Below are 18,636 nucleotides of genomic sequence, written 5' to 3'. Positions count from 1 at the left end.
CTTCTTTCATTGCCATTATCCACTTATCTTTCTGATAAGAATTTATAGCCTCTTTATACGATAAAGGCTCACAAATACTTTCAAATTCTACAACATTGAACACATATGCAAATACAACTTCATTGGTTCTGTACGTAAGAGGAGGTAATACTTGTCTTATAGTTCTATCTCTAGCAAAACTATAAGTAGTTTCATTGGTATTACTTTTAATAAAAGCATTTGTTGAAGCCTCTTCAAATTGTCGTTATGGTTCCTCATCCTCATCAGGAAATAACTCCACCCTAATTTGAACAGTCTGACCATTTTGCCCTTCAACCGTTTTACCCTCAAACAGGTTTCCCATAATGTCTTTGTACATCTCATCCTCTCTAAATATCACATCTCTACTGATTATAACCTTGGCACTTCCTCAAGTTTCCACAACCTATAGGATAGCCAAAAAATACACACTTTTGAGCTCTTGGTTCCAACTTCCCTTGACTAATATGAGCATGACCAACAAAACCAAGCACTTCTAAGTGATCACGCATAGGTTTATAGCCTGACCAAATTTCCATGGGTGTCTTCAGGTTGATGGCTGATGAGGGAGACCTATTCACCAAGTATATAAAAGTAGTCAATGCCTCAGCCCAACTGCTTTGGCATACCATAACTGATTAACATACACCTCATTTTATTGAGAAGGGTCCTGTTCATTCTTTCAACTAACTCGTTCTGTTGAGGAGTTCCTTTAACAATTAGATGCCTTGTAATACCTTGTTCTTTGCAAAACTCATCAAACAATTGATTGCAAAACTCTAAACCATTATCAGTTCTCAACCTTTTGATTTTCCTCTCACTATGTGTCTCCATCAGTTTCTTCCATTCCTTAAATTTCCCAAATGCCTCATATTTGGATTTTAAAACATATATCCACACCCTCCTCGAGTAATCATCAATTAGGGATAGGAAATATCTAGCACCACCTAGAGACAAGGTTCTAGATGCCCCCATGTGACATCTCGGATTTTTCGTGCTCGTATTCGTTTACGTTTAACCCAATTCGGGAACTTATCTCGGATCCTCATTATTAATAAAATTAAACAATTATAAGTATTTAAGATGGGTATTTTCATTTTGTACCATTTATGTTCTTAAAGTTGCCCATTCTTTGTTTAAACTTTAAAATAATCAAGAATTAATCATTTTAGGAAGTTCAGGGACTAAAGTTAACAAAAAACAAAAGATTTCGTCCCCACACCCGGGGCGCCGCATGGCCAGAAGTGGGTCTAGCCACCGCGCGCTGCCATGAGCCTACTGTACAGATCGTTTTGTTTATTATTGTTTCCTAGTTCGTTTTTGGTACAAAATCGCTTATTTTTAGACTATATGGAGTGAATTAAGCCCCAAGATAAGTAATATAGCCTAGTACATGTCCATATTCATTACCCCTTGCTCAAGAACTAATTTTACTGCATATAATATTGATTTGATCATTAAAACTTATTTGATTTCTTAAACAAGTAAAATAACCATATTTGGTTCGTTTTTGTGTATTCTATATAAACAAGGCATATTCTACCTGCCATAAACTTCCCTAAACCCTAAATAATCATTCCCAGCCGTCACTTGCCTCTGTTCATCATATTCTTCTTTGGTTTTGTCATAATACTCGAATAAACAAGCTTTGGTGTTTGACTTTCAAGCATTCTCAACCTTTGACTTCCGTTTTTCATCGATTCAAGTATTATCCGGGTAAGTTATCTTCTGTAAAGTTATTCATATATATTCCCTAGTCAATAAAATTCAATAAATTTCTGTGATTGAAGGGTGTTGACTGGTCAATTCGTTTAAAACACGTTCAAGGGCATAATAGTTAACAAGTTTGACTACTCGTTTTCTCATGCTTCTGGTCAGAACCGACGTTCGGTCCAGAAGACTTTTATTTTTGTAACGAGATTTTAAGGCTACTGACCAAAACCCAAATTTTGACTCGCTTTTTGGATTCTGGTCAGTACCGACTCGCTTAAACGTTTAATCTATCATAACCGGAGTTCTAGACGTCCCGTTTTGAACGATTCCAGCGGAAAAGAGTTTGATTTTTCTCATATTTACTTATCTCAGATTTTCAGGTTTATTTGATTTACATTGTTTGACGCGTTAAAGGACGATTCATTTATTTGTTTATCATTTACTCATATTCTTGTTCACTCGCTTACGCAATCAAGTGAGTTTGATCATTCCCCTTTATTTTACTGTTTTTAAAACGTTTTGGGGACATATGCGTATCTATTCATATTTTATATCATATATATATACACAAACTCGCAAACATAATTATTGTGTGTATATCAATTAAATGCTATTTGCTATTTGCTTATGTGTTTACATTCTATCATGTTTCTAAGAGATCCATTTGAAGTCTAGCATGTCAGTATGATCATACGCCGTCTTAGTAACCAAATCCCGATTCACTTGACGATGATAAATCGACAATCACTTTTGTATACTAGTCATAGTAGCCAATGCCCGATTCGCTTTGTAATGGCCAATTGACACACATTGTTTGTTTATGGTTTGATTGATTATTACTCACATATGTTTGTTTGCGCATTTAACATTCGTCACATATTATATATATACTATTATTATTCATGAAAAATTGGTGATCATCTCACTTAACATATGTTGTTGACAAACTCTATTCCTTTTTCTACGCATATGCAGGTTATCGTGTGACTTGAAGTTTGACGTGAAGGACATCTAGAAAAGACCATAGGGAACTTAATGAAGACTATCTTTATTTCAATCTTGATTGGATTATTTGTTTTAAATTATTTGTTTGTGTTATGAATATTTGTGCAGTGTAATTTGAAATAATTAATTTAATAGATATTGTCATATTTATTTTATGATAGTATCTTTGAGCTGTGAACAATCGGATCACGCCCCGACATTTCCGCCTTAGGTTGGGGTGTGACACCTCAAAGATTAGAATGGATATAATCAAGTATGTTTCTGGTTGGATTTAACCATTGAACTTCACTCTTTGAGCTTTGCCCAATACACAGTTTTCACAGAAACTTATATAACATCTTTTGACATCCAAGAACACCATTTTTATTTAATTCATTCAAACCTTCCACACTAATATGGCCCATCCTCATGTGCTATAACATAGCCTTGGACTTATTCTTATCCATGGCAACATGCACCGATCCAAAAGTGGCATTTCCATCCAGGAAATATATGTTGTCCCCCCTCCTTGAACCTGATAACATACTCATAGAACCCTTTCCAACCTTGACTTTACCATATTTCAAACTCACATGATACCCAATAATTTGAAAAGAACCAAGTGAAATCAGATTTCTCTTTAATTCAGGAATGTACCTTACATTGCTAATATCAATATTAGAACCATTATCGAATTTGAAAGAAATTGCTCCAACCCCTACAATTTTACAAGGCTTATCATCTCCCAAATTTACCGATCCCTGTTCCACCATTTTTAATACAACAACGTATTGGTCCTGAATATGCAGGACCTTTGGGAATTCTTCAAGCTCTAGCAGATGGTACCAAATTACTTTTCAAAGAGAATCTTCTTCCATCTAGAGGAGATAGATTTAGTGTTGGACAATCCATAGCGGTCATATGAATTTTATTAAGTTATTTAGTAATTCCTTTTGGTTATCACCTTGTTCTAGCCGATCTCAGTATTGGTGTTTTTTATGGATTGCTATTTCAAGTATTGCTCTTGTCGGCCTTCTTATGTTAGGATATGGCTCAAATAATAATTATTCTTTTTTAGGTGGTCCGTAGTATACTTTCTTTGGTGTCATGTGATAGGAACAACCAGAATCCATGACCCATTTATCATTTAAATTAGACTTAGTAACAACATATACATCTGCACTTTCATACCAATCTGATGAATTATCATGTGATGACTTATCATGATTCTTAAACTCTTCATGACCTCCTCTTTCTTTTTCCACTAAGGGAAATCTCTTTTAAAATGCTTATCAGAATTACAAACATAGCAACTATTATTAACCTTTGATTTAGATTTTGATCCCACTCCTTTGTTCTTGACAGTTCTTTGCTTAGATCTCCTCTGACATATAAACCATCAGAAACATTATCCCTAACTTCACCCCTTTTCTTCAATTCCTTAGAATTCAATGCAGTAAGTACTTCTTTTATTGCCAAAGGTTCTCTTCCATACATCAACGTATCAACAAAATGTTCGTATGAAGATGGAAGAGAAGTTAAGAAAATAATGCCCTGATCCTCCTCTTCTAACTCAACCTATATGTTCTCTAAATATAATACTAATTTTATAAATTCATCTGTATGATCCTCAAGGGACTTACCAGATGCCATTTGAAAAGTGTATAGATGTTTCTTGAGTTATAGCCGATAAGCAAGACACTTGGTCATGTACAGAGACTCGAGTTTTGCCCAAACACCAGTCACCGTGATTTCTTTAGAGACTTCACGAAGAACCCCATCACCAAGACTCAATATAATGGCACTATGAGCCTTCTCCAATATGTCCTTCTTCTCTCTCTTTGTTAGCGTATCCGGCAGGTTTGATTCTCCCAGCAATGCATCGGAGATGCCATGGTGAACCAATAATTCCCGCATCTTAACCCTCCACAGATTGAAATTATTCTTCCCGTTGAATTTATCCAAATCAAACTTCACATTCACCATTATTGATAATGAAATAATTGAATTGAATGGTATCTTTGAATCAAGGAATCGAACCGAAGCTCTGATACCAATTGTTAAACAAAATTGAGGAATTAATGAATCGTATTAACACCATATATGGAAAAAACAATCTCATAGAAATCTATCGAAACGAACACGAGATCCAGAATTGATTTAGGGTTCTTATTAACGAAACAGAAACAAAACTCTATACAAGGTTATAGAGCAAATGTAAAAGAAACGAGATTGAATTAGAACTCGTTATTCAAGTTATGAGCCCTAATTCCCAATTATAATGAAACATCTAACATGTTAACAAACAACTATCTAGTTGTCAAATATAGCCCTCCAAGCTCTTCCTCCTTTGCACTTCTGGAACAAACTTAAAAAACAACTTTCACAAATTACCAATAAGTCCCTGAACTATGTTAACAACAGTTAAAAATTTTAACCATTCTACCTGATCAATCTATGATTTCCACAATTCCTAACAACATTGTATCTCAGGTATATGCCACCGCATAGTTGAAGACGAAAACACTAAACTTTAGGGAAGTGGTCGTATGCAAGTGCATCGCGAGATAACTTTTGATCATGTAAAGCAACATAACATTTAATGAGTATCGTGAGTGTAGGTTATAAAGCATCATGAGTGTGCTAGGTCTTCAAATCTTGGCACAGAATGACACACATGATACCCTAGATGTCAAACAACATATAGACCTAGTACATTGAAATTTTGGTAATCAATTAATGGCAGTCCTGTGAACATGATTTTATGAAGAATGAGTATTAAAACACGATGAAGATAAATGAAACCCACCAAGTGATTCAATTTAATCTAACAAATTAAAGCCCCTAATCAAAGTAGTGTTTGTGCTAAAAATATCATAGCCTCTTTCTATTTATAGTCTAAACAATTTCGGACTAATTACAATAAGCTCCTCGAGATTAACTAACTATCAAAAGCGTCTAAAACATAATTAATAAAAAAAAGACTAATATTGACTAACGATGACGGAATAATAATAATGACTAACCAATTTAGACCGCCGCAACTTGAACTTCACAACTTCAATATTTTATTAAGCATCTCGACTTGTCTTTCATGATGACACTAAGGCTGAGGGGTGTGGAGCGCTAGAAAGGGCGCAAGAGGCCAGACGATCGCGCCCCGGGGCGCGAGCACCACACCACCGAGGCGCGAGAGGGGCGCGAGAGGGGCGCGAGAGCGGAAAAAGAGGCAGGCGCCAGGGGGTTCGCGGGACAGGTTGAGCGCTAGGGTGCTTGGGGTTTTGTGAATATAGCCGTTTGAAAGATAAATGAGCCGTTGGCTCTTAATATTTAAAAAAAAAAAAAATTTCTACTACTATATATTACCCATTTTATACAACACTTTAACACAACTTCAAAAAACACCAAACTTACCCATTTCTTTATACAACACTTCCTATATATTACTCATTTCTTTCAAACTTTTTTAAAAAAAACCTTTACAAAATCCTATATAATACCCCTAAATCAACCCATTTTTACCATATCAAACACAACTTCAATCTCCAAACAACCCATCGTCCCATTTTTTTTTTTAAAAATAATGTCGTCGTACTCGTCTGATTCCGACTCCTCCGAAGAGGATGATTTGCTTCTTCATGTAGGGGGAGTTTTGACCGCAGCCGTGGTAAATCTCTTGCAAAATCAAGCCCATCAACCCCGACTCCCGAGGGTTAGAGCACCACCTCGTGATCGTGATCGATCGGGTGCTAACGATACTTTGATGAGGCATTATTTTAGCCCTCAACCGGTATACGCGGAGTCGGATTTTCGAACTCGTTTTCGAATGAGCAGGCAATTGTTCACGCGTATAGCGAGTGATTTAGAGGCACGGTATCCCTTTTTCCAACAAAGGGAGGATGCTAGGGGTCTTCCCGGTTTTACCCCTCTTCAAAAATGCACGGCTGCTATCCGTCAACTAGCGTACGGCATCTCGTCGGACGCTTTGGATGAGTATTTACAGATGTCGAAAAGGGTTGCACGTGAATCCCTTCATTTTTTCTGCCAAGGTAAAAAACATTAATTTTACTTTTTATTAAATATTTATTACATTTTTTAATATATATTGTACGTAGGAGTCATATCGACTTACGCTCGGAGATATCTGCGTAAACCTACAACGTATGACATCCAACGCATATATGAGGTGCACGCAGAAAAACATGGTTTTCCTGGGATGCTAGGTAGCATCGATTGTACGCATGTTGGATGGGCTATGTGTCCAACGGCCTGGCGAGGTCAGTTCCACCGTGGTGATCATGAAGGGCCGACCCTCATACTTGAGGCGGCGGTGTCACAGGATCTTTGGTTTTGGCATGCTTTTTTTGGTGTTGCTGGGTCAAATAACGACCTTAATGTTATCGATCAGTCACATTTGATCAACGACCTTATCGACGGGGTTGAACCACCTCAATCTTTTGTTGCAAATGAAGAACTCTTCAAGTACGGGTACTATCTGGTCGATGGTATTTACAACGAATGGGCTGTGTTAGTTCAAGCTTTTACAGATCCAGTCGCCGACAAACGGAAGTATTTTACGAAGAAGCAAGAGTCTGCTAGAAAAGATATTGAAAGAGCTTTTGGAGCTATAAAAAAACAATATTATGTTCTGGCGAACCCGATACGTTATTGGACTCGGGAGAGGATAATGGACGTCGTCTACACGTGTCTTATTCTACACAACATGACGTTAGAAGACGAGGGCAAAGCTATATGCCAAAACTGCCAAGGTGACATTCCGCCACAACCGTCCACAATCAGTGATCAACAAAAACTTCATAACATAGCAAATATCAAGAGCCGTGAGATACACGGGGATCTTCGACATGAGTTGGTTGAACATTTGTGGGCGAGGCGACCAGAGGATCTTGTATTAGATTAGTTTTATTATTAAATATTATTGTTTGTTTAATTTTTAGTATGTTTTTTTTATTATATGAATTTTCAAAAAAATGTGTGTTTTTTTAAATAATTTCTTGTTTTTTTAATAATACGTTTTTTTAATACATTTATAAAAAAATAAAAAAATAAACCGCTCGCGCCCCCTCTCGCGCCCCTCCACACCATAGCCCGGGGCGCTATCACCACTACCAACACCCATCTTATCAAGTTTCTCTCTCTGCCACACGTCACAATATTATTGGCTGGCGCCCCCACTCGCGCCCCCTCTCGCGCCCCCCACACCCCTCAGCCTAACCGACAACCTATGCTGGGCCAATGTAGACTTTCTTGAGATGACATCCAAGTTTGACTTTCTCGGTTGTCTTTGACTTCTTGGCGGTGATGACTTGATAGCGATGACACGTTGAAATATATATTAAGATAACATTTGGCTGCACTGATTTAGACCCTACAATCTTCCCCTTAGAATATAGTTATTATGTCTAGTATCGTCATCAGACCCTTGTCAACGTCATGAATCATCTTTAGGCCAACATTTAAACAAACAATAACAACACTTCTCTGACCATATCCCACTTGTAGTATTCATCGAATTTATATAGTAGAGACAAACTATTCCATCTCGTATCTTGAGTGAATAAAAAGACGTATGAGGATGATTCCTAGCATGCTGTCTTCTACAAACTTTGAGGAAACATGTGATTTGGTCAAGTGACTTTCTCAATATAGATCATCGACCATAATTGTAAGAAACAGTCAAGGAATCTGCACATGATCAAAGACACAAACTTCAAATTTCAAGTTAGAAATTTTCAACATTACACACAAACCAGTGTTCATTTGTGCACACAATCAAAGTGTATCTCACCCGTTTTTAAGACACACATCATAATATAGAATTCCTAGAAAACAACACATCAACAAAATAGACGAAAGGAAATCAAAAATATTTTTGGATTTTCTAAATAAAATACAAGCTTTAAGAACAAACAGACAAACCCATCCATCTTTTAGCCATGAAAGCCACAAAGTTCACATAGAGTTAAAGGATGAGATCATATTTCTCAAAAGTTTACCAACATTGTCCAACTGTTAGTTAGAATCTCATCGGTTCAGGCGATTGTCAGTTTTTGATGTCCCACTAAACTCAAACACAATCTTTAATAGGAACATCATTTTATTTCTTAGAAATGTAATAGATATAAAAATATTATGCAAAGATAGAACACACAATATGAAAATAGAAAACATATTTTAGTCAATTAAGCAACAAGAAGTCGTCCCTACTACATATTTTCAATCCTTTTGTCATGGATAATAAAGTTTATATTATAGTTTTAATAAAAAAAAGTAAATAAGACAAACAACCAAACATTAAATAAATACAAAGTGGAGTAGCAACATACAGGTCTTCACCATCATGAAACAAAAGATTGTGCATAATAAACGTAAAGTAGAGGAGCAATTAAAGTATCTAGGTCTTCGCCATTGCAAAACAGAGGATAGATACGCTTGGTTTGGACAACATTGACCTCTCTTTCTTTCTAAGCATCACATATCAATGTCTTAGCCACCGCGAAACAAATGACACGGAGCTTTCTCTCAGAGATAAATAGTTTGAGAGAAACTTATACATTTTAAAATTGAACTTTATATTGATGATTGAAGGCATGTGTATTCGGAATACTTGCAAGTTACTAATCAAGAAGGAAAATATTTCATGCTATAAAACATGTATGTTGTAACATTCGTTAAATTTTGGATTTTAAAAACCCGGCCTATTTAATTTTTTTTCTTCTTTTTTTGATCTATTGCTATTAAATCAAATTAATAAATTTGATATCGATCATTTCATGACGTTTGAATTAGTTTCGGTTATTCTATAGAATTGTATTTGTTTAATTATTCCTTTTATTTAGTTATTGTTAAACATCTAAGATATACAAGATTAAAACACCCTAACTAAACTTTAAACTTGTTTTATGCCCAACTCTATAGACCAGGGGCCAAACTGCAAATATTATTCAAAAAAAAGTTAGCCTTCTTCTTCCCCTCCTAGCATCACGACCGACACCCCCTTTCCTCACATGATAACTCGTCTTTTTCGCCATGAATCACGAAATTGGTGGAACTAATTGATTTCTCCACTAAAATACGATTCCACCGACAGTTCTATTGAAAGAAACGATCTTAATTTGACAGCGAATTCGTGTTAAGCAAGCCACGGCTGACCTAGGCCTTAAAGCACTATATAAACTCGATTAAAACTCAATTAAACGATACCACACATTTATCTTAGCCTCACGACACAAAACCCTAACACAGTTGCAACATACAAAGCCGTTCAGACCAGTTTTAATATTGAGTTAGAGCCGCAGGCTATATCACGCTGTTCACCTTCAATTCGTTAGCATAAACGGTAATTGATATATGCATTAACTTCGCTTTTCGCCGTCTATCAAAAACCCCAAACCAATTTTAACGGACATGGATCAAATCAACCTAATTTATAAACTAGGGTTTATGATATTCGGCTATGTATGTTTATATTTAATTGTTTTGGTATTCTAACTGAGTTAGACACTTGCCTTGACGGCAGGTGCAGTTTCTTTAAAACTTTGAATCGGCCTGGAGGCGCGGGTTCGAGTCCCTCTAGGCCCTGTTTTTCCATTTTGATTTTTTTTAGCTTTTTAAATCATATTTTGTTACTTATATGCATTTATAATATTAATTATACATTATTTTTAACGAAACCGAACCCAAGCTATTATTTTACGTTCTTTTCCCGACATCTATTCGTCATACAAATACATATATACATAGTAATACATAGATATATTTTTTATATAAATTGAATACCAACACATATATATTTTTTCATCGTATATTAAAATAAACCGAACTATTTTAAGAGGTTTAAAACGAATTTTCTTTTTATTTTTTTCGTTAAGGTACATATATATTTATTCATGTTTTATATAATCAATAATAAATATGTATATATTGTTTATAAATAATTAATATTTGTTTATTTATTGATAATGACTATTTATTTACAAATACATATATAGATAAATAAATATTATACCCAATGTTCTTCATCAATATATGTATATATATAGATACATATTATACGATGTGTAATTATTCTATAATAATCATAGTAAAACCTTAATAATAATAATAATAATAACAATAACAACAACAACGATGGTAATAATAATATTAAATAATAAATAACAAGTATAATAATGAGTTTAAACCCGAAAAGACTATAAATTAGTTAACCCGATTAATAACCTCAATTCGTTAATCTCAACTTTGCTAAAAACCCCATCAAACCCTAATTACGTTATATGTCTTGTTAATATTGATTTATATTATATGTAACAAACTATGAACCTTTGTCGGCAAATCTCGAGGAGCTCGACCATTTCCACTTTAATTGTTTATTTCCGTTTCATCTTCACTAATCAACTCGTTAAAGGTAAGTAATTCACATCCCCCTTTTTACCGTTTTACATTTTGGGGGCGTTATGCGTTAAATCATTTTTCACTACAATTCCACTATCTGCGTTATATGATATTGCTCAATTAGTTATACGTGCAAATGTGACTATGTGTTTATTTTTATGTTTTGGTGGTTGGTATCTCATCCTCATCCTCATTAGTATGATCATACGCCGTCGGAGTAGCTCGTTATCCATGAGATTCAAGTGAAAAGACAACTTTTATATTATTGTTATGTTATTGTTATGCTAGTTGTAGTATCTCATATTATCGCAAGAAATTGTCATTTTTATATTATATGTATTCAAAAACCGTGATTACTTGCTCAACTTTATGTTGACAAACTATATATTTTCACGCATGGCTCAGGTAGCTATATTAGATGAAGCAAGAGATTAAAGAGTAGATTGGACTTTAGGTTGCATGAGTAATAAAGCCGGATTTTGTTCTTATTTATTTAAGTTGTAATGTTTATTTAATTCAAGACAATGTTTGTGTTTTTGTGTACTTAAATTATATGAAATTAATAATTTAGATAGTGACACGTGTATTTACTTTAGTGTCTTTTGAGCTATGATACAATTATGTCGCGCCCCGGCATATTCCGCCTTAGGTTGGGGTGTGACATATGTTTCCCATCTTAGATATAAAAAGGATTACAAAATTGATAGGTTGCCAATAAACATATATCTTTTCAATAATGAGTTGAGTCTATCAACACATTACATAAGAAACCTAATCAATTCATATTTAAAGCCTTCTCATGTGAAAACACAATCTAGAAATGTACCTATCATTGCTCATAGAAACATGAAAATCATTAAATCAACTATTTAAATATTTTGCAATAAGCTCCACATAACCACACAATGGCTATTTACACTAAACAACAATTTCAACTACCTTTTGCTGTACTTGATGTATTGTTCAAAATTTGAACGTCTGCTAGATTGGGATAAGGATAAAGGCGATCTACGTTAAGTTCCTAACATGTTTATTTGTATAATTATTATTATAAGGGGGAGGAACTTGCGTGTAACCAAGTGATCCCTCCTTATGTTTTGAAGACTTTAAGGAGCTTAGAGCATGATCCAAGACAATATTAGAGTTTCTAAATTTCTCAAGTTTTCTATTTAACTATACTACTTTTACTTGGAAATAAGCTATTTCCTTATCCTTTGATGAGATAATCTTAGTCTTTTCTACTTGGACTTTTTCACCAAGTGCTGATTTTAGTCCTCTAATGTCTTTTTCATAACTTTTAATTGTTTTGGCATATTTATTCTCTTTCTCTCTTATGTAATGGTTATCTTTTTTTATATAATTCATTGTTCTGATTGGTCAGTTGATTCACCCGTTTAGTTAAATTTTGACATTTTAAACATGACTATTCATTACTTACTTCAGATAGTAGATCACTCAATTCCGCTGTGTAAGCTTGATCAATTCCATTAAAAGAGCTACCGTCTTCCTTGTCAAAGTCCAACTAAGCTACATGAGCTTGTTCGTCAATTTCTTTAACTTTTAAATTCCAATTATACATCCCATTCTGCTGAGATACCATAGCCTTTACTTCATTACGTCCATCATATTGATTACCCAATTGGTTTGAACATTTCTTAACTCTTTCATTTGTGCATTCACGAGTGAAATGCCCGTTTCTTTGACAGTTGTAGCACCGTACTTTAGATTTGTCAAAACCTGGGCTCTGTCCCACAAACTTCCTACCAGTCTTCTTCATAAATCTCTTCACTCTTCGGACTATCTTAGCCATTTGCCATTGTAAATCCATTTCTTCCAAGTCATCTGCATCTATCTAATCATAATCTTCATCTAAAGTTGTTGGATCTATAGTCTTTCCTTTAATGTAGTTCTTATAAGATGCTATGAAAGATGCATATAAGGAAAATTGTTGCTCAGCCGATTTAACACTCATTAGCATTGATGAGTAATTCACACTCTGTGGACTACCCGATGAGTCACTTGAACTAGCTTGAATCTTAGTTAGAGTAGACCCTCCAGCCACAAAACAAATATCACCATCCGAATTCATCACTACTATTGGACTTCCACTCTCACCGACATCACTACCAGTGTAGTATGCTGTAGATCCAGAGTTAGAACATGAAGACACTTTTGCCCCATACATTGAAGGATCCTAAACTTGATCAGATACTGTTCCCATTCTCTTCATGTTCATCTCATACCCTCTAAGTCTATTAACTACGTCTTCCAACTCACACTTCTTAAAATCCTTAGCATCTTTGATCATCACAGTGAACATTTCTAATTTTGGTGAAAGTTTATCTAGAAGTTTTTCCATGATCTCTATTTCTTCCAGCTTGATGGAAAAATTGTTAAGCTCAGTCATGAGGTGGTAGTAACGTGTGATAATGTCATCTAATGACTCATTTTTCATGTACTTGAGCACATAAAACTGAGTTTTGAGCAACTTAGTCTTTGAGTTCCTTATTTAATTGAAACATTTCCCTCATATCTATTCTCCAAAGCATCCTACATATCTCTTGCGGTTTTATATTTTTTAAACGTGTGAAGAATTTCTGGAGGCAATGCCATGGTTGTGGCAGTTAAGGCTATATTTTCTGCTTCGTCCATTTTCTTTTCGTCTTCTTCCATCATACTGTATTTTTTGATTTGCTCTCTTCCCTCAAAAGTGGCAATGAGCTGTATGTAACTATCTTCAATATTGATTGAATATTTCTTTCCATTGAACGAAATCAGTTCCTCTTAATAGTTTTGGAGCTTTAGTTATGGAACCTGATTCTACTTCCATTATAACCAGATCTGATAAGTTAATTGAAGTCATTTTTTTTTCTTTTTGGTGATGGTTGAAAAGTTTAAAATTCAAACAGTGTTTAACTTCACCTAAGTCTCAGTGTAAGCGAAGTTAGATCAAATTTGCCTAAACAAAAGTTTGGTAAACTTCGCTTGGCCAAACGTTAGGGACAACTTCGCCTAGTTCTAACCTCGCCTGTTGAACTTCGCTCGTTATAACTTTTTCTGAACTAAGGAAACCCTAGCTATAACTGTAACTTCTCGGATTTTTCGTATTTGTATTCGTTTAAGTTTAAATCGATTCGGGAACGTAATTTGGATCTTCCGAACTATTTAAAACTTGTATTTGTTGGTATTTAACATAGTTTAACTTATTTTATAATTTCATAACTTTCAATTATGCCAAATAGCCCTTAGAAACCTTTAAAATCGTTTAAAACGGCTAAAAATCGCATTTTCGGGAACTACAGGAACTAGTTTTTCCAATTCTTTCCTATTTTCGATTAAATTAACAAAACTTAAACTCCAATAAATGTTATAGCTGGTCCAATTTCGTTTTCTTGGTGTCGAAGCCAAATTTTGTTAGTTATTGTACTAGATTTTCTCATTAAATAGCTTATTTTGTTTCCTAATTTGTATTTAGCATCCAAATCGCTTATTTTTTTGCATAAATCAAGTAAATTAAAGTCCAAGAAAAAGATTATAACTAAAATACAAGTCCATATTCTTAAATTACTGATAAATCATGAAATCTTTGATTTATTACATCGATATTCTCATTAAAATCGTATTTTGTTACTTAAACGAGTAAATCTTCCAAATATGGTTCGTTATTGCTATTCCTATATAAACAAGACTCATAATCTCTGCCACAAACTTTACCTAAATCTTAAGAAGCATTCTCAGCCGTCACCCTTCTCAATGCCTCATAAAATCCTTCGGTTTTTGCATTATTGTTGAAGATACAAGCTTGTTCGTTTGACTTTGCTTACGTGTGAACCTTTGACTCATCGTTTCTGTTGATTCTTTCACTTTCCAGGTAAGTTGAAAACATAGAAATCATTCATATACATTCCCTAGTCAATAAACTTCAATCAATTTCGATGATTGAAGGGTGTTGACATGTCAAATCGTTTAAAACTTGTAAAATCTTAAAACAAACATAACTTGAGTTCTAATCGTCCGTTTAGAGTGATTCCAGCGGCAACGAATTCCTTTTTACTTATAATATCATATCCTAAAATATCAGATTTTGAATTGGTTATATCATTTGACATGTAGTGGACGACTCGCTTATTCGTTAGCTTGCTTATTCATATTTATATTTGTTCGTCATTAATCTAAGGTGAGTTTATCATTCCCCTATTTTACTCAATTTTCTTAATATTTTGGGGACATATGCGTACGTATCCGTATTTGATACTATATATATATATATATTCAAACAAATGCATACGTGTTATTGTGAGTGATTTAATCAAACATACGTGCTACGTGCTTACTTGTGTTACCATTCAATCAATCGTATATTGGGATTACTATTCAATCAATCATATAGCGGGTATTCTTGCTGGTGACCAACGCCTGATTCACTTGGAAACGGTCTACATACTTGTTTATGGTTTGATTATACTTACCGCACTTGTCACGTTATGCTTATTTATATTATTGTGCCAAAACTGGTGATATTCTCACTCAACTTTATGTTGACAAGACTCTATTATCTACGCATGTGCTGGTTGCTTGTATTGAAGATTAAAGTTTGGACACGTAGACAAGACCTTAGGATATAATCAAGATAATCATTATTTGAATTTATATTCATTGTATTTAAATTGTTTGTTGTATTGAATAATGTGTGTATACTTTGAATAAAATAATTAATTAGATATTGTCACTTATATTCATGATAGTATCTTCAAGCTGTAAGCAATCGGATCACGCCCCGGCATTTCCGCCTTAGGTTTGGGTGTGACAATAACTTCGCTGTGACGAATGGAAAAATTTGTTTTTGATTTTTGGCTGTGTTTTTGAGTGTAGGGTTTTGTAGGGATGTTTAGTGGGTGATGATAGGCTATGAATTGAATTTTGAGTATTTTGTGAACGTAAAACTTGTGAAAAATTCGTTGTTCAAGTTATAATACTCGTGTGATTCTCCTGAACCACACAATTAAGAGCTTAATGCTCTAATACCAATTATAGGTCCCTAGAATGAATCGATACAGGAGATATCACAAACTCTAAGTGTTAGGCCCCTTTTGTGTATTTAGTCTTTTGTATTGTTTTCGTTTATGTAATTGGGCCGTTTAGCCACTTTTGTATATTTTTAGCTTTAGTTGTTTAATATTGTTTATTGTAAGCCCAAGGAAAATGGCCCAAGGAAAATAATGTAATGAAGCCCATTGGGCATATGAAATGAAATGCTTCTCATGCATGCTTCCCTATAAATAGGGAGCATGCCATGAGAAAGAACACCCTTTGCCAAAATTTCTAACACACACATACTTATTTTCTCTCGTCTCTCTTGTCTAAAATACCCAAAAAATAAACTCAAGATTCGAGATCTCTTAGGTTGCTTAGTGTGATTTCCGCTAGCACTAAGTTTGGTTGATCCAAGAACGTTGTTAGATCCACCCGTCTAGGGAACTACAATTGGTATCAGAGCTTCGGCTCAACAGTTGAGGGTTTTTGGATTACAACCTTGGGTTTTGATCTTGAGAAGAAGAAAAGAAGTGGTATTGACAATAAAATCCACAAAACAACAAAAACAAGAAAAATACAAAAAGATTCGGCCAAAAGTTTTGGGTTTAAAAGTGTTAAATTAGTGTTTACGGGTTTGAGAATTGTTAAAATTGAAAAGTTAAAATTTTCGCTTCTCATGGCATAAAAATCAGTGTACCAACTTTTGATCTAGTACTGACAAGTTAGGTGGAACAGATCCCAAGAAAGATTTCTTCTAGAAAACTGAACTTTTTCGCATCAGAAGGTTTTTCGCTTCGCGTGGATTTTCGCTTCGCGTAGTTTTTGGCTTCGCTCAAGAATTTCGCTTCGCATCACTGTTCATCAAAAGTTTTCGCTTCGCTTGAATCAAATTTTTTCGCTTCGCCTGAAACTGTTTCGCTTCGCTTGGCTCATCTTTTTCGCTTCGCCTAGAGACTGTTTCGCGCGAAAAATCTGTTTGTTAAGAATTTGTACTGTTTAAAGACTGTTAGTGTTTGAGACTGCTGAGACAATGGCTAGTACTGATTCAGAGCTGTTGAAGGGGTATTTGCTGTTAGAAAACCAAGTTATAACACCTCAAAAACCTCCAAAGCATATGACCTTAAATGGCAACTTTGCCGACTTCAAGTGGAGGTTTATGAACTATATCTTATTGACTGAAACTGACTTAATGAGATGTTTTGAAGAAAGTCCTCATATTCCCGTGACTTGTACTAATGCTGGGGAACAACTAAAAGCTCTTGAAAACTATGATCAAAATGATAGGGACCTGTTAGCACAAGACAATAAAGCATATCTCATTTTGACTGTTTGTCTTTCAAATGAGATCACTGAAACTTTACGTGAACACAGAAGTGCAAAGGGTTTGTGTGATGCACTTGTTGAGAAGATAGAGGGCAATGCTGAGATCAGGGAAAACAAAAAAGCCCTGTTGAAAGAAGAGTTTAATATGTTCAATCATCGTCAGGGTGAAGCTGTACTGGACCTGGTGAAGAGGTTTGAAAAGCTCATGGTCAGAGTCAGAGCTGCAAGTGTCAACATCACCAACTCTGAGGTCAATCACAAGTTGATGAATTCGTTGCCTTATAGTTGGAGTACAAACACAATCACAATCAAGAGAACCACCAATCTGAATGCTATGACAAACAATGATTTGATTTCCACCATCAAATCATTTGAAATGGATGAACAGATGAGAATGAACAATCATCTGAGTTCTCTGAATCAAGCTGGGGTAGGTACTGCATCTTCAATGCCAACTGCCTTCATCAGCAAAACCCAACAGAATGTGTATCCTGTGACCACCCCTAAGTACTCCCCAAGTGTGCCATCACAACCCACAACATTCATCTCAACCAGCAAAAAATCAGCTTCATCTAATTCAAGTTCGTTTCAAAAGGCAGTCGACAGTGCGGTTGCCCAAGCTTTAAAAGATCAAGGGATTTCCTCATCCTCAAAACCTCAACCAAGCAAACCTTCAAGCTACTGTGAAGCTCTTCTATTGCTGAATAATTTAAATATCTCAATAGTTCAGGCTTTTCTGTCGAGCCATGAAGAGTTGTTGCAAGGAAATCTATTGCCTCCACAATTTGAGATTGGGGACATGCGAGATATCAACCAAAAGGATCTCGACAAGATGGATATCAAGTACCAAATGGCAATGGCCGTGCAAAGAGCTACAAACTTCATGAAGATGTATGGGAAAGACAGCTTCAAGTATTCAGACAGGAAGAGGATCAGTTTCGATAAGTCAAAGCTACGATGTTACAACTGTGGTGAGATGGGTCACTTTTCTCGAGAATGCACGAATCCATCAAAGCCAGCAAATGATATTCGTGTGACGGAGGTGACTGAGGAAGAAAACAGTAAAGCTGCTGGAAAGAAGCATGAGGTGCAGAAGCCAAGTAACTCAGCTCCAAGAATTGGTAATCATCCACACAAGGGCAATTCAAG

This window comes from Bidens hawaiensis, unplaced genomic scaffold (genome assembly GCF_021521415.1).
Source record: "Bidens hawaiensis isolate Kalapana, Puna unplaced genomic scaffold, B.hawaiensis_p1.1 tig00027297_1, whole genome shotgun sequence".
Lineage (NCBI taxonomy): Eukaryota > Viridiplantae > Streptophyta > Magnoliopsida > Asterales > Asteraceae > Bidens > Bidens hawaiensis.
Note: the sequence above shows the minus strand (reverse complement) of the source record.